Raw genomic sequence first — 8,641 nt, forward strand, 5'->3', positions numbered from 1 at the left:
TTCTGCCCCACAGGTAAGACATGGACCTGAGAGAATCTTGTTTTAAACATGAAGGAAAGATACAATGCATGTTCAGTGCTCACACCAACTACATTAGGCACCAGACAGATGACATGTAACACACATTGTTGATGCCAATTTTGATTAAACCGGTCAATCTCAACCATGTGAAAGACTTGACACACAGCCTACATTCTTTGAAATTTTCCTTTGTTTAAAATGTTTAACACTGTGCACTGAGACAAAAACAGAAACAGCCCTGGAGCCAAAAGATTGTTCTATGTGAATACACAACTCAGAGCAAACAAAGGACTTTGTGCGATCTGTAATGATAAGTGGACAGTGACTCACACTCAACACATCCACATCCACAATCTGGGCACCCACATTTAGGCTCCCTCATTTAGCTTTTAAGAATGGGCAAGCACACACACACACACACACACACACACACACACACACACACACACACACACACAAGCACAAGCACAAATGCACATAGCAGTCCCTTCTTGGTCTGGTATTGTGGCTTTGCTTTTCAAGGGATGTTGGTGATGCTGACCCTGAGGGCAATGCCTTTACCAGATCTCTCCCTCTCTCTCTCCCTCTCTCTCTCCCTTCCTCTCTCTCTCTCTCTCTCTCTCTCTCTCTCTCTCTCTCTCTCTCACTCTCCGCCTCTTCTGGGGACAGCCAAATGCCCTGCATTTTTCTGTGTCCAATCCTCTCTTTTTGTTCTTTCCCTTTTTTTCTCAAATGAGTTTTATTTTAAACTGGAACATTCCTTCCAGTGCATTTGCCTGTGCTGGACTGTGGCCTCTCCCCGTCCTCAAAAGTGATTGATGCTGGCTGACTGGGACGCACGCCACGGGAGTAGGGTAGGGGTGCTGGGGGCACAAGCTTTCTTCCGTCACCTCCCTGGGTTGGATGCAGGGGGAAGGCAGGGGGCCAAAGGGCGGCCATCTTTTTCCCAAGCCTCTGGTTTGGTCCCAGGGGATATGGAGGGGGCCCAAGTGTGCGTGTGTGTGTGTATGCATGTATATGTGTGTATGTGTGAGAGAGAGTCGGGATTTGATGGGATTTGCTGATGTTTGTTGCCAGAGACACACTCCTTTGGAGCCCTCCTTTCATTGGTCCCAGCGCTAAACCATTGACATAAACATTGCTGAGTGGAAAAAAATGACCGAGTGTTGACCCTTTTTTTTTTTCTCTTCCTTCTCCAAAATACTTAACTATGCAGACCACAAGTTTGAGGTCATCCTAGCCACCTGTAGATTTTGTCATTCATTTAGCTCTGCTTTGTGGCATCATGTACTGGTTGACTGGTGCCACTGAGGTAGTTTTTGTGCTACCAGATAATGAGGTTTTGAGTCTACACTAATCTCAAAACCAGCTCAGAAACCTTTTACATAGTCTCCACACCCTGCAGCCGTTGCTTGACTCATTTCTCTCAAATAAATATAAAACATGGCCTCCCTCAAGTATTTCACATGTGGTTTGAGACCATTCAGTTTGTGCTATTAGAAAAAGAAATACAAATTTCATGTCTGTGCCACCAAGTTATAGCTGTATGTGTGCTATTGTAATTGATTCTGCACCTTGAAGGAGTTTGCTTTGAACAAACTCACATGTGCATGCCATTCTATCTTTCTTTCTTTTTTTTTTTTAACACAGCAGTGACAGCATAGATTAATTAAGGTCATGTTTTGGCTCATGAGTAATATATATATATATATATATAGGCTATGTATGTATATATATATATATATATATATATATATATAGGCTATGTATATATATATATATATATATATATATATATATATATAGGCTATGTATATATATATATATATAGGCTATGTATATATATATATATATATAGGCTATGTATATATATATATATATAGGCTATATATATATATATATATACATATATTACTCTGAATTCTGAATTCAATTTAATCAGCCTGAAAATCCTTAAAATTGTGCTCAGTCAAATGAAGTAAAACAGCTATATAGCTCCAATCGTATATAAAATTATTACTCAGCTGGTAGAATCATCTGTAGATTACATCATTAGATCACAATTAAGAGGGCATCTCTTCGAGTATAAAAAACTTGTTCATGGTGATTCAGGTACGCAGAATAAAACTGTCCTCAGTAATTAAAACATTACAGTCAGAAACACAAAAACAAATACAGGATTAACAAATGACAATCCCTTCTCAAATCATCATTGAAACTGGACTGAAAATGACATTCAAAATGAGATTCCTACACTATATGGACAAAAGTATTGGGCCACCTCCACATTACACCGGAGATTACATTACAGGAGCTTTTCTGACATCCCATTCTAAATCCATAGGTGTTAACACGGAGTTGGTCCCCCCTTTGCACCTATAGCAGCCTCCACCCTTCTGAGAAGGCTTTCTACAAGATTTTGGAGTGTGTCTGTGGGAGTTTTTGCCCATTCATCCAGAATTATGGACATAATTTGATGGTTTACTGAGTTTACATGGTTCTCAGTATTGGCCTGGCTCATTGATAAATTATGCTCTTGTTTCATTTTTTTTTATATCAGTTGAATCTAAATGTTGTCACTTAAATCACCTCCTGACAGTTTTGCATAGTGCACCTTTAAGTCTGCTGTAGTACTCATAGAGTTTCAGAGTTTCAAAGAGGCTATGCTATACAGCATGTCACTGTTGAACACTGTTTTTTTTCTTACTTTCAGAATTAATTGAGTGCTGTTAAAGTGAAATGTGCTTGTGTGATAGAGAAAGAATACAAAGCAGATGTGAGGCGGGGATTTTGGACGTTAAAGGACCATCGCATGTTTGGCCCAGGGCCCAATGTCACACACACTACTTCCTGACAACAGCCATGCCATGGTGATGTTTACGCTATCCCAGCTCTAGTCTCCACTATCCAAGACTCACACCACAGGGCTTGTTGTAAACGCCCATTGTGGAGATTCACTGTGCTTGTGTCTGTGTGGGTGTGTGTGAGAAAGAGAGGGAGACAGAGAGAGTGTGTGTTTCTGTGTGCGTACACACAGTCTTATTGAAATCCAGGCACAGAAATTGCACACATCACACACACACACACACACACACACACACAGACACAGACACAGACACACACACTCTCTCACACATACACGCTCCATGCATGTTCGCCCAACATCCTGCAGTGATGCACACTCCACATGTTCATTCATTAAATTCACACCCCACACTCTGGTGTGTATTGTATTACAGCATCCTCCCATTCAGTAAAGTATCAGCACACACACACACACACACACACACATGCACATCCACTCCCAGGCACTCGTGAGTTCACTGTACATTTAAACATGTACTCCCATTTAGTACACGCAAACACAGCTGTGATCTGGCACTCAGGGACCATTGGCCTGTGTTTTATTTGATGTGATTTGACAGCTGGACAGTTGGAAGAGGAGGGGAAGGAGGGTGTAGAGAAAAGGAGAGTGGGGGGAATACATTGAGAAGAGGGAAGGCGGATAAGGGGAGGGATAAGTCACAGGTCTGAGACTGGCGTTGGCGGGAGGAGAAGAGATGAGGGGAGGAGGAGCTGAGATGTGGGGGTTTCGGGGGTGGGGGCTTCGACTCTGATGAGGGGCACGTCCTCACGAGCGCAGGCCCATTTTTTATTTCTAAAAGTAAACAGGCAGCCTGCGGGGGTCCGGGGGGTTATGGGAAAGGAGGAAACAGTGATGCTAATCAGGCCAGCGCACACTTCCCCCTCCAACAATAAAACAAAACAAGAGGGGAAAGACGGAAAAGCGACAGACAACTCTGGAGGAATGGACTACACCGCAGCTATGGCCCTACGTCGCACAGCCAGACTGTGACTGCTTACTGTGATGTTAAATGAGACCTGCGCACAGGTTGAAATGAACAGTTTACCACCACTTGAGCTTGTGCACTTGAGCGGATTTTGAAGTATTTTTAGAAGTCTGTCTCACAGGCATCTGAGATCTGGCATTTTACCGTCCAACATTCACTATGGATTTGACGCCCCATTAAACTTTGCTGACGTAACTCAAAAAGTAAATGTGGAAGATAGTTTTCTTTTAGTATGCTATTTGCTTTTCTAGATAAATACTGAGTGAAATATTTCAGTATTCTTTCCACCTCTGACTGCAGGGGGCATAATCAGTACTTCTGTGTCCGTTTGCACGCAGAAGCCTCTGACTGCGTTATTTCTAGGAAGTGTGCTCAGTAAGTTCCTCTTGATAACCCGATGACTAATTACAAGCCACTTCAGTTGGAGAACATGCAGTTCTGAAATACATGCAATCACTGACAGCTGATGATGCAACCGATGCCAGCTCATTGGGATAGGTGGAGTTTTAACAGGTCCTGAGTCAGACCTCCTAATGTTTTATGTTTATATTGGTAGGTTAGTAATATCCACTCACTGTTAACTACACTGACTGTATCCCAATTATGGTCACAGAGAGAATACCTCCAACTTTGTCTCAATGTACAGTTGAATCAAGTGTGATCATGGAAACCCCTCCTAGCTCAAACAGAAGAATACATTTTGATCCGGATGAGTCATATTTTTTTGTAGTAAAAACTAGTTCAAATTTTATTTTCTAGAGCATACCCTTCTTTTGTATGATACCGCTGACTATATCATATAACTTGCTGAGGGACAAATTTGGTGTTTTTTTCCGCTCAGCTCTTGGGAGGAGTGGAACTTTATCTGCGAGCTTGGTAGTAGCTGAGAGGAGGGAGGGAAAGAGAGAGGCAAGACGAAGGGAGGGAGGTCTGGGAGGCAGAGAGACTCAGAGGGGGGGTGGGGATAATTGAATTATCTGCACAATAGAGTGATGGGGGGCACGTGGTGCCGCTAATGGAGGAAGAGATGTCCTTTTTAGCGAAGCTAATTGTTCAGAAAAGAGCTGAGCCTTTGTTCAGGGAGGCCCTGCTACTATCCTGGTGCACTTAAACGCACATACAGAGCTACACACATGCGCGCGCGCACGCACACACGCACACACACACACACACACACACACACACTGCTGCTGTCCCAGCTAATCCTGTGATCTCAACAGGAGTGCATCCAGCCTGTGGCACCTTCAGACAGCATCCATTATAGACAGAGCTGTGACTGAGCTACTAGACTTGAGGCCACAAGGACCCCACTGTTTAACTGTTTCACTGTCTGCTCAGTGTGTGTGTGTGTGTGTGTGTGTGTGTGTCCAATACATCTGTGAGCATGTGTGTCTCAGTGAGTGACTGATTGATTACATGCTAAATGATGCCTATTCACACCGCATGCCAAACCAGTTAGGCCATATTCATTGTCTCAGATATTATACACATTCAATTTGTCTTTGCTAGGAGCTGGTGGTACGCTGCCATTCTAGAAACTGTTCACAGGATGTTATATTCATGATGTTTCTTTCAAATGTGGGAAGAAATGTATAGTGTTCAAACATTTTGTATTCAAAGCATCCAAAAACCCTTCTGCCTTTTGTTACAAATGTAGCAATGTCAGACAAAAACTAAATATCACTTGACAGCTGTATGGATTGCTCTAAATAGAATAACCTTTCAGTTAACTCTGTGAAAAGTAGCAGGTGCAACGGTTACATCTAAGGATTACAGACAAGCAGACAACACAGATGTGCCAGAGAGACAGAGAAAGAGCTGCTTCATCTAGCTATGTGTGCTAAACTGCAAGGCAAATGAGTGAACCCTGCTAACTGTCAAAACCATGGCAACAGCATTTGCCAGGTGAAGGAAAAAGACACTGATACCAAAGCTCATGTGCTGTCTGATATAGGACATGGCTCCTCAGATGTACTGGTACATATAGTGGCTGGCTGCTCTAAGATAATGGACAATCCATGTGTGAAGAAAGGAAACAGTGCGATTTGGATTGGGAACAATAGCTGTTTGCTGGGTTCATTTTGTTCCATGGCAATTGTGCAAAACTTGGACACAAACAGCTGCTTTAGCCGCCATCGAGATGTTACTCAAGATTACTGGTCAACCATATCAGTGGTTAGATAATGTTTGTGTTTCTGTAAAACTAACTTCTCTCATTTCAAGGCCCCATCGGGTTACTGAGCAGTTCATGAAAGATGTTTCTCTGCAGCATGGTGATACATATAGGCAGTTTTGGGGCAGCATCGATGGCTTTTATCAAAATGAGACAAATAACTTGAATGTATTCAAAAGTTTTTTGGGAGCATGATGTTCTTAAAGCAACAATGGTAATGCAACTTGCCTTGTACTGTTTATAATCAGTTTACCAAAAAGTTGCCTATTGAATCACTTTTTTCAGTGTCACCAAAACAATCCATTTTTATCAGAACAGCTGCATCATGAATCCATTTATACAGCCATAAATGCTTTTTTAAAGCTATTTTTAAAAAAAATCGCCACTAAGGAAGTGCAGAGATCGGCACATAAAATCCCAAACTGAAAAGTGCTACTGCGACTGGCAGCTCCAGCCCTGATGCTAGTCAGCAACACCATTAAGCCCTAATGACTGCCCTTAGGCACAAAAGGACCCAGGCTGTCCTTTTAAGAACAGATACCAGGGAGTTCATTAACAGAAAACAAAGAGTACCAGTCAGAAAGAGTGGGAGAGTGACTGACTGAGTGACTGAAATGAAGTGAGAGCTCCTGTTCCCATCTAGTACCCTTCCATTCTTCTCCTCCATCCACCCCCCGCCCCCATACCCACCCCACCCCACCCCAATTTGCCTCTTGTGAGGCAGCTCCTTTTACCGCAAAACCTACCAGCACTCCTCTCAGACGTTTCCACCAAGGCCCCTATCCAGCCAGTGAAACCTGATCCAGGGCTGCTAATGGAGCCGGTGAAGTACCACCGGTTTGAAAATCCATATGTGATCAATATCCCTGGCTCCCCAGCCTCCATCCAGATCATTCCATTTGGAAATACATGTGAATGGTACATGCTGAAGTATCATATTGACTTGCATAGTAGGATGCATCGTATTGACTTACGCTAACAAGGTTACTTTGGATGTGGTTGGATACGTGGAAACTAAGGGCTTATGCCTTAGATTAAACCCTTTACACTGACTCATTAATTTAAATGAAAGAAAGCATGAAAGCATTTGCATTAATGTGAAGAGGAACCAAAGTCTGTCTTATCCTTTCAGTGTTTCTACCTGGAGCAGACATTTCTCACTTCTGCTAAAAGTAGTAGGTGCCACTGAACCTAAGGTGAGAATTACTGTTATAATGTGTTATTATCTGTTGCCATGGAAGGTTTTTCCTTGATGGCCGTGGTTGTCTCAGAGTGATGCCTTACTGTGGGCAAGGAGCTCAATCTTTTTCTTTCATTTTGTCCTTTTGCATTGGCAGAACAAAATCTTGATTCAATTTTCAGCAAAGCATGGTCACTATTCTTCATAACTGTAGATGAGAAAGGACAGCAGTGTTATTAAAAAAAAAAAAAGGAAATGCAAAAGGAGAATATGAACAGGCAGTTAGCCCTGTTCAAATTGTATTGTCATTGATGGCTTGGTGACAGGAGAGCCAATCCGCTTAGCTTTGACATTTGTATAGCTGACTTTTTTTTTTTTCAAACTGTGTTACATTACAATATGTGCTACTCTGCATTTAAGAAGAGTCTTTCCATTTAACCCTGTGCATTTTCGCCAAGACGCCATTGGTTTCAGAGGCCAGAGAGGCAGCTGTGTAAAAGAAAAAAAAAAACATGGTTGTTTTTTATTGATCAGTACAAGGTGAGCAGGAAATACTCTGAGGTGTTTATGAGGGCGGGTTACAAGTTATGAGGACACTTGGGCCTGCAGAATTGGACGCAGACAGTCCAGACAGTCCTCTTATAGCACACGGTCTCACAGTTCTTCAGACATAAAGAGGCTGGCCTCCTGGCATATAGTTGTATACATATTTTAGGATCCAAAAACATCTCCAAAGATGATTAATTTATTAGTGCTTACCTTGGTTTCTTATTTATTTGCCCTGAGAAAATATCACCATACTATTCCTTTACTTTTTCTCATAATACGTCTGTGGTGTTTAGCGCAACATCTGTGCCATTCAATTAAATTTTTGTACTTTTTTAAAATTTTACTACTTATGGTTTCACCTTAATTACCTTAAGTTTTTGATTAACAATGTACACTGCACTGTAACTTTTACTCCTGTTTTATTTGCCTTTTTAGCTTTTTTTTTAAATTGTATTTAAATGTCTTTTTATGGTGTGTTATGTTTTATGTAAAGCCCATTGAATTACATTGTTGTTGAAATGTGCTATAAAAAATAAACTTGTCTTAATATTCTCATAGTAATCCTATAGGGATTTACACTACAGAGATACTTCTCAATAGTGACCTCATTGTACTTTATGGACATTGTTCTCTTGTCTTATTACCCACTATAGAGGATTGTGTGGATTATGATTTGTTTGACCCACAGTAGCTACATTTTAACTCCGTGCTGTCATATTTTTTATAGTACACTGTAGTATTTTAGGCGCGCGTTGGGTTTTTATGGTGAAGGCTATCAGCAGTCCTATCTCTTCCAAAGTATTTCTCACCCCAATAAAACGCCAGTAATTTGCGGGAACATGCGGACACATTGATGACGTCGGGTTG

The sequence above is a fragment of the Myripristis murdjan genome, chromosome 13, assembly GCF_902150065.1.
Source record: "Myripristis murdjan chromosome 13, fMyrMur1.1, whole genome shotgun sequence".
Classification (NCBI taxonomy): Eukaryota; Metazoa; Chordata; class Actinopteri; order Holocentriformes; family Holocentridae; genus Myripristis; species Myripristis murdjan.